Raw genomic sequence first — 13,793 nt, 5'->3', positions numbered from 1 at the left:
GTTGAAACCAGGACTGAGCAGGGTTGCTGTGCAAAGCAAGAATCACCTGGCAGGCATGGACACTTTATACAGAGGAGAGCGGGAGGTACCTCCTCAGCATGAGGACGTCCCTGTGGAGCCGTCATCACGCCATTGCCTGCACTGACGGAAGAAGGGGAGTCTGGCACACAGAAGCCAAGCCATGTGGGGGGTACGTATTAGGCTCCCTCTGCAGGAACCGCCCTTTGCCCATTCACCTAGTGGCAGCCACATTCATTCCGTGGGATGCTGCTCCCACCCCAGGCCACAGACGATCAGGTCAGTGGGCACCAAACCCAAGCAGGACCAACCAGATCTCTTCCCTGGGACCTTGGAATTGGGATTGTTGGGGGGATGGCGAGAAGGAGATAGTGAGTGAGCAGTCTCTGTCCAGATTTCACGCTGTTGCTCAGCTTCCTGGCAGAAGCAGCACCTGCTGCTGTGCAGAGAGGCTGGAGCAGATCCGCAGAGAGAAGGCGATGAGAGAGGAGGAGGTAGGGGAGGGGAGGGCAGCGGAGGGGGCCTCCGGTCCTGGCTCAGGTCCTTCCTGGTCCCCCGGCACCCCAGCACTTGGGTACTGTGAGACTCCCGTGGGCCTAAGAATCCAGCTCTTTCACTTGAAACCTGAAGTCCCTATGGCGACAACCCATTAATCTCCTTCTCCAACCTTGGATTTGCACCTTGGCGGTATGTGATCAGTGTGGGCAGATTTCCTTTCCCTGTTACATTTTGCTAGTTAGGTGGGTCGACAGCCCTTTAGTCCATACCCATTGGTAGGTCAAAGGGGGTGGGCAGGTCCCAAGGGGAGAAGCCAGCTTTGGGCTAATGATGTTCTGCAGAGAATTCACAAGTGAACAACTGAGACTCGACTGAAAATAAACGGTGGCCGTGGCCAAAGGCACCTTGGCCTGTAGTGGTGTGGCCAGGTTTCGAATCAGTCATTCCCAAGCTCTTGGCCGTCCAGTCTGTGATCGGTTTGGGCTCTGGAGGTGGCACTTGGGTAGGGAACAGTAGTGGGAGACAGGAGAGGCAGAACTTGTTTGGGAGGCTGACAGCAGCAGTAGCCACATCCCCGGGGTGCGTTTCAACACTGTCAGATTCATAAAGAATCCCCCATGGGGCAGGGGGGAGTCTCGGATGAAGTTGGTAGAACTTGGAGGAAGGAAGCTGGGAGGGATTATAAGGTGGGAGAATGCTTACCAGTACCCCCTGCAACCACAGCACTGGCCTCCCTGGGGACCTGCCCCACTCCCCCTGCCCCTGACCAGAGGGGCTCCCTGCTGGATGGCACCAAGTCCTCTGTATTCACTGTGGAATCCCAGTGCTGATGCAAGGAAGCCCTCGGCCACTTGTGGGTGGGTGAGTGCATTCACAGCATGCATAGGACGGGCAATAGTGGTCCAGAGCTCAAGGAGAGAATTTTCTGGAAGTCTTGCCTCCCGAAACTGTCCCCCTGATTACCTCCCGGACCTCCCCACACCCAGCATGTCTGTCCCACACCGTGACTGCCTGTTCACTGGTCTGTCCTGCCCAACCCTCTGCTGAAGGGCCCCCACACTCGTCACCCCAGGACCCTCAGGCAACCTACAGGGCAGGGACTACTGTTGCAACCACACTACAGATGGGGAAACTGAGGTGTAGAGAGGTTGGGCAGCCTGCCCAGAGTCATATTTATGGTCCATGAGGCAGAATGGAACCCAGCAGTGAGCCTCCTGCCTGTCTCTCTGCTGGGGGAGGAAGGGGCAGGACGGCAAGGTGGAGCCTCGCACGGGCCAAGCGTCCTTCTGGGCTCCGCCACTTTCTACTGTGGGGACTTGCTTGGGCAAGCTGCTTACTCTCTGAAGCTCACCTTCTTGGCAGTAAGGTGAGATCTCTGCCGCCTCGCAGCCTTGCTTTACAATCAAATGAGACGACGACTGTGATGCACCCAGAGCCAGGCTCTTGGCAAGCACTTAGCAAATCAAATAGTGTATAGTGATAGCATTTTTAATATGCATAATAGTCTAGGAAAAGCACATTACAGTGACAGACAGAAGATGGGTGAGGGGAGAGATGAGGGCAAACGATGACAAAATGGCACCAGGAATCTCTTGGGGTGAGGATTGTGCTCACTGCCTCCTTTGTGGAGATGGTTTTGTGGGTATAGACACGTCAAAACTTACCAAATTGCACACATTAAATATGTACAGTTTGTCCTACAATAATTATACCTCAATAAAACTGCCTGAAAGCTCATGTGATATAACTATTAAGATTGCATAGGCCAGGCGCGGTGGCTCACACCTGTAATCCCAGCACTCTGGGAGCCCGAGGTGGGCGGATCGCTTCAGGTCAGGAGTTTGAGACCAGCCCGAGCACGAGTGAGACCCCGTCTCTACTGAAAAATAGAAAAATTAGCCAGGTGTGGTGGTGTATGCCTATAGTTCCAGCTACTCAAGAGGCTGAGGCAGGAGGATTGCTTGAACCCAGGAGTTGGAGGTTGCTGTGAGCTATGATAATCCCACTGCACTCTAGCTGGGGGTGACAGAGTGAGACTCTGTCTAAAAAAAAATTATAGAAATAAACTGTGTATTACTGATACACAGCACACAAGACAAGAACACTAAATACCATGTAACCCACCAGAGCCCCTCTGTATAATATAGACACTAAAATTTGGATGAGGACAGGGCTTAATGTAAACAGTTGGCATTTTAAATAATAACGTAGGATTTTGAGATTTTTCTAAGTCATTATTTTTTTGTGACCACCTGAAGGTTACAGATAGTGACAGAGTTGGGATTTGAACCATCTGAGTCCTCAGACCTGCAGCTCTCTAGCACCCCCTTGAGGCTCCTTGGTGTAAGCACATGAGGTCTCCCCACCCCGGCTGTTTCCCAGCCTATCTGCGGGGTGACACCTCTCCTTGCAATTCCCCAGGCTCCCCGGGATACAGGTGTGGCCAGGGGCGCTGTCTCTGGTCCTGAAAGTCTCAGCCGCGAAAGCAAAGTGCAGAGCCCTGCCCGCAGCCGAATCACCCTTCCACCCCTGTCCTGGCTCCTCCTTCAATTCATGACGGCCTGCAGGAGTCCAGCTGGTAGCTGTGAAAGTTCTGGGAGCATCAGCTGAACGATGCAGGCCGAGCTCCACGAGTGCAATTACAGAAAGAGTCAAGGAGGGGGGGAAGGGGTGGTGAGAGGGAGGTGCTGGCCCTCCAGCCCCCGTGACAGGACAGCAGCCACCATGGGCTGTGACCATTTAGGAAAAACAAATGTACAGTCTTAAAATAGAATGTGGACCTAAATACCCAGAACTGCCACCCTCTGTAAGATTTGTAAAAAAAATCAACATACATGGAGTTAATTGTTCTAACGTAGCAGTGAACCCGAGAGCCACGCTGGTACTAGCAAGACAGCAGATTCACGTGACTGCAGCGGCGCCCGGCAAGAGCTCCAGCACCCGACGATGGCCAAGGACGCTGTGAAACTCCCTGGGACGTCTGAAGGACAGCGTCACTGCAGTTCATCAAAAAGAACCACAGGCCCTTCCCTCCGCTCGATTCAAGGGCAGTTTATCTTAAGGCACTACAGATGATACTAATTTTTGTCAATTTGAAATATACGTTGTTTTATTTTAAAAATTTAACTTTTTTAAAAGAGGGGGAAGGGGTCACAAGACAGTGTCAGGATCATTGTATAATGGGGGTTCGGGTGTGTCCAGGTCGCCCAGAGAGCCCTTTATGAGGGGTCTGGGGGGCCCTTTGCCCTTGCTGCTGTCTTCTCACCTTCCATGGATTTCAGTGGCAAATTCGGGATAAATGATCAAGTGAAAATCAGGAAATATTCACACTTTCAAGGAAACAAAATGTTATGCAAGCATGTAGAGTAGCACAAACTGGGGGCAGGGGGTACCCAGGCACAATCCCCCAGCGCATGGCTGGCTGATCCACGGTCCCCTGACCCAGGTTGGGCCAATCGGATCCTCTCTCCACCGAGTTGAACGTGGACCCAGGCGCACAGGTGCAGGAAGTTGCCAAACCTGATGCACCCGTGGGCAGCGCCCAAGCAGCCAGGTCCCCAGGCTTCCGTCACCGAGTTCTACACACCCACCCCTGGGACCCTGCCCCTCCCAAGGTGTGGTCAGTCAGCATCTTTTACATTTTCATGAGGCATCTGTATGCCTCTAACAAGTCCTGGAAAAGTCCAAGCCAGGGTCAGCTCCTGTTGCTTGGAAACAAAGAACCTCGACTGGTAGAGCAACTGGTACGAGACTGGGGTGGGGGCAGGTGCTTGGGGAAATGCGGGGATTTGGAATTGATCACCGAGCCTAGGTGGAGACAAATGCAGGGAGGTGCTCTCCTCCTCCACTGTCCCTCCTCTGGGACAGGAGCGTATCACAGACCGGTGACAAAGCAGCTAAGCAAGTACCACCTGGACTCCCCTGGGGACATGTGGCCCCTGAGGGGGGAGCTCCAGGGCCCTGGGAAGCTGCCCCCACAGGCCAATGCAAGGGGGCGAGAGAGGCTGAGACCCCTCCCCCCAACCGGGGTAGGGCAGGGGCTCCTAGCAAGGGAAGTTGAAAGCCAGTGGAAGGTACCTGCGAATCTCTACATCTTGCCTAAGAGACTCCCAGGGCTTTCCGTGAAAAATTGTCTGGAAAAATCTCCAACCTCATCCCAAAGGCCGAGACCTCTGGCAAACACGTTCAGAGGCTGATCCTGTGAATGCTGAACTCCGTCACGGTTTAATTCCACTTCCCAGGCCCTTAGCAGAGAAGAAGCGGGATGTGGACGGTTGGAGGCAGGATACCCTGGGCACCTGGAGGGTGTGGCAGACCCAGAAGTCCAAGTGAGCTCGGAAATGCCCTCGCCATCATGCCTTCCCAGAGAGCAAAATTCCAAACCTGCCTCCTACCCCGGCCCCAGTCCCTCCGGATCCCAGACTCAGCCTTGGCGTGGCCTGGTGGGGGGGAAATGCAGGATCTGAGTGGGACAGATGCATCAGCTCCAGCAGAAACTGTGGGGGTCCACTCAGGCAATGGCAGGTGAGAACTATGGGTTCTGAAGGTTATTGCGTGGCCAACAAGGGCAGGTGGGATTGAGGGGAGTGGGGATATGCAGGAGACTCTGCATGCAGGGGCCAGCTCAGGGGACCAGCATCCGGGGCTCAGGTGGGTTTCAGGTTGATTAATGCACACCGGGGCCAAACACCGGCCCTGTCCTGGGACATCCAAGGGCCCTTGGCATAAGCAGAGCAGGAGCCTGACACCGCAAGAAATCAGGGTTCACACAGACTCCCCAAGTGCACAGCATGAGTACGGTGGGGGGACCCCACGTCCAGATGCTTAGTCCTCACCAAAGTCCTTCCTAGATCTGAACCGCCTCGCCTTTCCCCTTCTACCTCCCACTTTGGGAAGAAAGGCCAGCTCTCAGCACCCAGCGCTGACCCCCACAACAGGGGAAATCGCAGCTGAGGGCATCAGCGGAGCCTCCTTCTACCAAGCCCTTACTCACCCCCAGACACCTCACCCAGAGACATACTGATCATTTATCAAAGTTTTTCCTTTTTTTGCATTTTGGGGCACGTGAGAATCAAAGTTTTAAAAAACGTATCAGTACGACTGGGCAAATTATAATCACTGGAATGATGATCCAGAATTTTAACACTCACAGATGCATGGTCACAGGGACTGAAAAAATTTTTTTTGAATTTTTAATTGTGGTAAAATATAGATAACATAAAGGTTACCATCTTAACCATTTTTAACTATTCATAAGAGTACAGTGCAGTGGCATGAACATTCGCCTTGTTGCGCACCCGTCACCACCAGGACCCTTTCCATCTCCAGAACTCTTTCCATGCTGCAAAACTGAAGCTCTGTCCCCATTAAACATGACTCCCTAGTTCCCCTCCCCCCAGCGCCTGGAAACCACCATTCTACTTTCTGTCTCTTTGGGTTTGACTACCCTAGGGACCTCATGTAAGTGGACCATACAGGATTTGTTTTTTGTGACTGGCTTATTTCACTTAGCATAATGATCATAGGACCTTTTTGTACACTATCAGATTTCACTCTATAGTTCTACTTTTGTTGCGGAGACATTATTTTATTGCTTCATAATTATTGCTGCTTCAAAATTATTTTATTGCTTCAAATATTTATTTTCATGGATATAGAGTAATTTATCCACTTCACATATAGTCATTTGAGCATTTCTGCCCATCAAGTGCAATTTACACATTTTTAAAAATTTTACTTTATTTTTTTAATTGACAAATAATAATTATACATATTCATGGAGAATAGACTGATGTTTCAATACATATAATTTATGGTGATCACATCAGAGTAATTAGAATATCAATCATCTCAAACATTTATCATTTCTTTGTGTTAGGAACATTCAATATCCTCCTTCTAGCTATTTGCAACTATGTATTATTGTTAACTATGGATCATCCTACAGTAGTATAGAACACTAGAACTGATTCCTCCTACCTAGCTGTAATTTTGTATCCCCTAACAAATCTCTCCCTATCCCTCCCTTCCTCCTACCTCTCCCAGCCTCTAGTATCCTCTGTGCTACTTTCTATTAATACTTCTATGAAATCAACTGTTTTTAGCTTTCACACGAGTGAAAACATGCAGTGTTTAACTTTCTGTTTCCAGCTAATTTCACTTAATGCCCTCCAATTCCATCCATGTTACTAAGAATGACAGGATTTCATTCTTTTTTATGGTCGAGTAGTATTATGTGGTGTACATATACCACATTTTCTTTATCCATGCATCTGTTGTTGAACACCTGGGTTGATTCTATATCTTGGCTATTGTGAACAGTGCTGCAATAAACGTGGGGGTGCAGGTGTCTCTCCAATATAATGATTTCTTTTCCTTTGCATAAATATCCCAGTAGTGGGATTGCTGGATCCAGTGATAGTTCTATTTGTGTTAATAGTTTCTTGAGGGACCTCCATACTGTTCTCCATAGTGGCTATAGTTTGCATCCCAACCAACAGTGTATAAGAGTTCCCTTTTCTCCACATCCTTTACAAGGCTTTGGTTTTTTTGTTTGTTTTGTTTTGTTTTATGTAGAAACAGTCTCACTGTTGCCCAGGCCAGAGTGCAGTGGCGTAATGATAGCTCACTGCAACCTCAAACTTGAGCTCAAGGATCCTCCTGCCTCAGCCTCCCGAGAAGCGGGGCTACAGGTGTGCTCCACTACCACGCCCAGCTAATTAAAAAATTTTTTCATGGATGGGGTCTTTCTCTGTTGCCCAGACTTGTCTCAAACTCCTGGCCTCAAATGATGCTTCCACCTCAGGCTCCCAAAGTACTGGGATTACAGGTGTGAGCCACTGCACCCAGTCATTTTTTGTCTTTTTGATTAATAATAGCCATCCTGACTGGGACGAGATGATACCTCATTGTGGTTTTGATTTGCCTTTCCCTGATGATTAATGATGCTGAGCATTTTTTCATATATTTTTTGACCATTTGTATGTCTTCTTTTGAGAAATGTCTGTTCAGATTATTTGCCTTTTTTTCTTTTTTGAGACACAGTCTTGCTCTGTCACCCTGGGTAGAGTGCAGTGGCATCATCACAGCTCACTGCAACCTCCAATTCCTGGGCTCAAGGGATCCTCCTGCCTCAGCCTCCCAAGTAGCTGGACTATAGGTGAGCGCCACCGTGCCCAGCTAATTTTTCTATTTTTAGTAAAGATGGGGGTCTCCGTCTTGCTCAGGCTGGTCTCAAACTCCTGACCTCAAGCGATCCTCCCGCCTCGGTCTCCCAGAGTGCTAGGATTACAGGCATGAGCCACTGCGCCAGGCCATAAGTTGATTTTTGTATACAGTGAGAGGTGGGACTCTAGTTTCATTCTTTTGCATGTGGATATCCAGTTTTCCTAGCACCAATATTGAAGAGACTGTCCTCAGCCTCTCAGTAAAGGGATTTTGTTCTTTCTTTTTCTCCCTGTAGCATCCTCACCCAGTATCTTCATGTTCCTGGAATTGGTGATACAAAGAACAACGTATGGCCAATCAATAGTTTATGTCATTTTCATGTATTAATAAATTCTTGGTGGCTACTTCAGTGGCACCTCTGTAATCCTAACACTTTGGGAGGCCAAGGCAGGAGGGTCACTTGAGGTCAGAAGTTCAATACCATCCTGGGCAATATAGCAACATCCATCTCTACAAAAAAATTTAAAAACTAGCCAGGTGTGGTGGAGTGTGCCTGTAATCCCAGCTACTGGGGAGGCTGAGGTGGGAGGATGGCTTGAGCCTAGGACTTTGAGACTGCAGTGAGCTATGATGGTGCCACTGCTCTCCATCCTGGGCTACAGAGTGAGGCCCTGCCACAAAAAAAAAAAAAAAAAAAAAAAAAAAGGCTTGGTAATCAACTTAGGAACTGCCTACACTTGTAACTGCTGCCAATCAAAGCATATATTCAGGGCAAGTTGAATCTATGCTCCCAAGTTATAGTCCTCAAACTTGGCCCAAATAACCTCAGTTTTTTCCTTTAGGTTGACATTTCCGGTATAAATTGGCAGGATTGAGGGTGACACGCCCTCCAGCCACTGTTGCTCCCTCTCAGACTTGGGGCCCGGTACCAGCACGAGCCCGCTGTGTTCCTCCCGCTCCAGAGATTTCTCTGGGTGCACAGGTGTCCTCCCGGATAGGGACCTCCCTTCTCTTTTCTGTTGAGGTCTAGATTTTATTTGGACTATTTTTCAAGCCCTCTCTTTCCTTTAAGATCTAGGGCTTTGGTCTCTGTCTCTGGGCAGGAGATTTGGGTAAAAGGCTCAGCAAAGAACCTTCTCGCCTCCGCCTCGTGGCGAAGGTTCAGGTGAGGGTCGGGGCAGTCTGGCACCGGTGGTTTCACTCTGTAGGCCTACAATTACATTCACGCTTTCAAAATTGCAGCTGCTTTTCATTGTTTGTAATTCGGACTTGTTTTTTTTTTTTTTTTTCATTTATGACCAATTCCTGTTAATTCCAAACCAAAAGGTGTATGATGTGAGTTCTCTGACCCATTGGGGTGCTGGAGGTGACTAGACTCTGCAGAGGTGTCAGGACTGCTGTCTAGGACACAAAGTGGCTTCACAGGGGATTCCTCACCAGAACATTTTAGAGACTCTTGCTGGTCTGGAAAGGTATGCGACAGCTCACCCCATACCGTGAGTATCTGCTGCCACCTGGTGGTCGGAGGAGGTCTGACCCGCGTAAGGGGTGATTCACGGCTCTTGGGTGACACCTTGAGGAGCGGAACTCATAAGCAGCACATTTCCACCCAAAACACATTTCCAGCCTTGGTCACGTTTGGGAAGTTCCTAAATTATGGGAAATCAAGCTCCAAAATCTGAGCGCTCTTTTAAGGGTCAACCTCCTTTGGAAACACCAGCTGGTTTCATGTACAACACTTTGGAATGTCCTCTTACAAATATCCAGGAAAATGGACCCACATGAACCAAGATGGTCACAAGCAGCAATGTCCCAAACAGGGGTCCTTTGAAATGCCTAAAATAATTCATTTATATGCACAACTGGAAAAAGCTGGGACGAATTGAATGGGAAACATACCTTCTGTTTGTCCTGGCTGAAATCCGATAATAAGAGATTTGAGCAGAGCAGTCATCCCCCTCCCATAGATATGGAAGAGAAATTCTGACAGTGGGGAATATGCAACAGAGAGAATGGAATGGCCTGAAAAAAAAAAAAAAACGGCGAAAATATTTTCTGTCTCTTTAAAACATCCTCCATCCCTTTTTGAGAACTAGAGCCTGCATCCCTCTCCCAGGCCACTGGTTGGGAGGGGCAGGGTAAATCTTTTGTTATCTATGCAACAGGAGATGGCCCAGCTGACCTGGTAAAGGGAGGTCCTGGGCAGAGGTCACGAGAGTGTCTTCAGCAGAGATGGATGATCAGAATCATCCACTGCAGTTGAACAGTAATTGCCTGAAGCTGAGAGCCCATCCTTTAAAAGCTCTGTATTTCTGCTGATTAGTAAGACATAGCATTTCAGACAGCAGTCTCCATCCTTCTCCTTTGCTGGCAAAGTAATAAAACTTCTTTTTTTCTTCTCCTCAAACCACTTGTTCTTGTTCTTCTGATGTACCCTCAAGGACAAGTGGCCGAGCTTTTGGTAACAAAAGTATTTTTTTTTAAAAGAGCTCTGGCAGGGCGCGGTGGCTCATGCCTGTAGTCCCAGCTACTCAGGAGGCTGAGGCAGGAGGCTCGCTTGAGCCCAGGAGTTTGGGGTTGCTGCAACTATGCACTGCACTCTAGCCCCAGGTGACAAAGACCCTGTCTCATAAATAAATACATAAATAAATAAAAAGGAGCTCTATGGTCAGAAGTCAGCCTAATTAAAAGCTGATATTTAAGCTCTCTCTATATATTTTTAAAAGCTTTTCTGGTTTTTCTCATTTGGATCCTGTTTCTGGGATTTCTTTTAATCAACTGAAACCCCTTTTTATTTTTTTATAATTTTATTTTTTTGTATTTTTAATCCATTTACTTTTTAAGCTATCAGATTTTCTCATTCAAGCCTCCTTTTCTGTGTATGTACATGCAGACAGCCTTCTGAAAATGAACTCAAAGGCTTTGCCTTCTTCGATGTATTGACAGACTCTTGACAACACTGGGATATCTCCAGACAACCACTTTCTCCTGGAAACAGACTTCAGAACCTCCTCCCAAGGACCAGTGTTTTTCAGACATTAAAAATCCAATTCATTTGATCTAAGGTGAGACTTTTATTTACTAGTTCTCATGTTCCATTGCAAATATTTATCTAATGGAAGGCATTCTGCTGCCAGCTTCAGCCGTTTTGCCTTGGCTGTGGGTGTGCCTGGCTGCATATTCCTATCAACAAAAGACACAACTGCGTACATTTTGTCACGCTTGAAGGTAGTCATAATGTTAGGAGAATCCACAGTTAAACATATAATACTGTCCTTTGGTGAAACCTCTTTTTTTAAAAAAAAAATGTATAGTCCTTCTGTTTGCTTCCCATCTTGTTGGCAAGATTTTTAGTGAGAAAAGTGTAAAACTTTATTGGCTTTTTAAAAGCTTAAAATCTCCCCAAATTGGCTCCAGTGAGGCTTTTTCTTCTATTTCCTTCCACTTCCACTCCTGCTTCCTTTTGTCATCTTTGATACCACACATAGAAATCTAAAGGGAACTTCGGGTGGCCCTGAGACCCCCTGAGGAACACAGAAAAAGCTGCCACATGCACACATACGCACACTCACTTTGTGGGGTCTTCTGTTTCCCTCACACAGTCCCAAGAGTTGTGGGCAGACTTCTCTCAGGTTTAAAGCTCTGCTCGCTTTTGCATTGAGTTTCCTATCTCTTTGGCTTCTGGGGTACCAGGGATGACTTTGTATATAAAAGATAACTTCATCTTTGTGTGTGTGATGCCTGGCAAGTCACATGGTCAGATCAGAGATCACTCTGGCTGCTGGGTTCACAAGGGATAGGCAGAGGACAGGGAACCAGTGGGGAGACGGTTGTGGTGGTATTACTGGTTGTGGTGGTATTACCAAAAGTTTGGTACTTGTCCTCGAGGCCGAACCAGTGAGCACCAAGATGAGGAAAAATCATTTGAGGAAAAGGAAAGAGAAGTTTATTCATTTGCTGGCAAATGAGGAGAGCATCAGGCTGTCATCTCAACCGACCAGCATCCTGTTTTTAAGCAGAAAAATGGGGCTTTTTAAAGGGAGGTTTGCAGTGGAGGTTGGGTTCGGGTCTGTGTGACCAGTGTCACATGTTGTGGCTTTGGGCTATTGTTGTTTAACTATAATTGGTAGTTTCTATAGACCTTGACTATGATCTTGTGACAATTCCGTTGTGCCATCTCTTGTGGTTTAAGATGCTAGGAAACAAACAGCAAAGAACATTTTTCTGCCCCTTTGGTTACTGGCCTTGGGAAGCAATGCAGGTTTTAATTCCCCAAATGGGGCGCGGGGTAAAGAGACAACTCGTAAAACATTGTTGCCCTTTTTCTGATCCTTACCTCTGTTATGGTGGTCCAGGGAACCTTGGTCCAGGCTTTGCCCAAATTGGTTGAGTTCATCCATCAGCCAGTCTGTCAACAAACATTTAATGAACCCTGGCTCTGTGTCAGCCCCAGTGCTGTATGCTGGAGTACAGCAGGGAATGGGACAGACATGGTCCCTGCCCGCACAGAGTCCTCAGCCTAGTCAGGGACACAGCCTGGCAAGCAGGAGGCTGATGCCCAGGGAGGTCAGGGCTGTGATGCAAAAACACAAGGCCAGCAGAGGGGGGAAAGCCCTCCTCCTCCATGTCTCAGCAGTGTCCTAAAGAATGAATAAAAGTCACCAAAGAGGGACCAGGCATGGTGTCTCCCTCCTGTAATACCAGCACTCTAGGAGGCTGGGAGGCAGGAGGATCATTTGAGGGCAGTAGTGTTCAAGACCAGCCTGGTCAAGATAGTTGAAACCTCATCTCTACAAAAAATAGAAAAATTAGCTGGTTCCCTGTCCTCTGCCTATCCCTTGTGAACCCAGCAGCCAGAATGATCTCTGATCTGACCATTTTACTCCCTGTGTAAAACTTTCTGTGGCTCCCTATTATCCCCCAGAACAGAAGCCAAACTCCTTACTGCACTAGCATGGTCTTCACCTTCCAGTCTCTGCCTCTTTCTCCATCCCCATCTCTCACCACCCTCCACCATGTGAAATACTTTCAGTTCTTCAAACTGGCTGTTCTGTTCTCTGTATAGACCACTCTACTCCTCACTTTTTGCCTGGCTAAACCCTTAGTTCCCAGCTTAGACAAAAGCTTTCCCTTCCCCACTGTTATGGAACTCGCAAGTCAAAAAGTCAAGTAGTTAGTTATGGTAGAGGATTATAAAAAAAACATATAAGGGTCACTGAAATTTGTTCATGGAGCGTATTACTCCACCTTCCCTGCACTTCCTCCACTCTCACAGTATGGGTCCTTGCTCCTTTCTCTGCTGCCCCCATAACCCACAGGCTCTGAGAGGGCAGAGCCCCACTCGGTCCCTCCTGCTGTCTTGCCGGCATCCAGCAAGCGGCTTGCCACGTGGCATGCTGAGTGCGGGAACTTCTGGGTTTGAGTGTGGTCGCCTGGCAGGGCTGTCTTGGGGCCGCTGTGTCCACAATGCTCAGCCTAGGCCCAGCACCTAGAGCACTCATTGTTTCCGGAAAAAGGCAGGCAGGTGGGCTGACCTGAGGAATGCTCATTATAGCTCCGGGGCAGTGACGGCAGGGAGGGATGACAAAGCAAAGTCTGGGGGCTCTGGGAAGCTCTTAATGAAACAAACCCCTAAAATCCCCGTGCGGTGGCTCACGCCTGTAACCCCGGTACTCTGGGAGGCCGAGGCGGGAGGACTACGTGAGCTCAGGAGTTTGAGATCAGCCTGAGCAAGAACGAGACCCCATCTCTACTAAAAATAGAAAGAAATTAGCCAGGCAACTAAAAAAATATATATATATATAAAAAAAAAAATTAGCTGGACGTGGTCGCTCGCGCCTATAGTCCCAGCTACTGGGGAGGCTGAGGTAGGAGGCTGCTTGAGCCCAGGAGTTTGAGGTTGCTGTGAGCTAGGGTGATGCTATGGCACTCCAGCCCCAGCAACAGGGCGACACTCTGTCTCAAAAAAAAAAATCCTAGGGTGGGGACACACTGAACCTGAGTCACCAGACACGACCGGGTCACTCACAAAGATGGCGGCGCACAGCCCCGTCTCCCAGCTCCTCGCTGACATGGCCGCCCTAAGGGCGGAAGTGACGCAAGCCGGAAGT

The 13,793-nt window shown here is 48.5% G+C and overlaps 1 protein-coding gene across 1 annotated transcript in view; it reads right to left on the bottom strand.

Annotated features, from left to right (window-relative positions):
- PTGES (prostaglandin E synthase) overlaps positions 1-13,783 on the bottom strand; it is a 54,175-nt gene extending 40,392 nt beyond the window's left edge. The window contains exons 1-3 of the mRNA XM_045563212.1: positions 13,712-13,783; positions 12,020-12,091; positions 9,583-9,705 (exon numbers count right to left, since the gene is read on the bottom strand). The gene's annotated coding sequence lies outside the window, so the exon portion shown is untranslated. The remainder of the gene's footprint in view (positions 1-9,582; positions 9,706-12,019; positions 12,092-13,711) is intronic.
- Positions 13,784-13,793: the final 10 nt, after the last annotated feature.

The sequence above is a fragment of the Lemur catta genome, chromosome 10 (genome assembly GCF_020740605.2).
Source record: "Lemur catta isolate mLemCat1 chromosome 10, mLemCat1.pri, whole genome shotgun sequence".
Classification (NCBI taxonomy): Eukaryota; Metazoa; Chordata; class Mammalia; order Primates; family Lemuridae; genus Lemur; species Lemur catta.
This window is presented reverse-complemented; position numbering and strand designations above follow the sequence as displayed.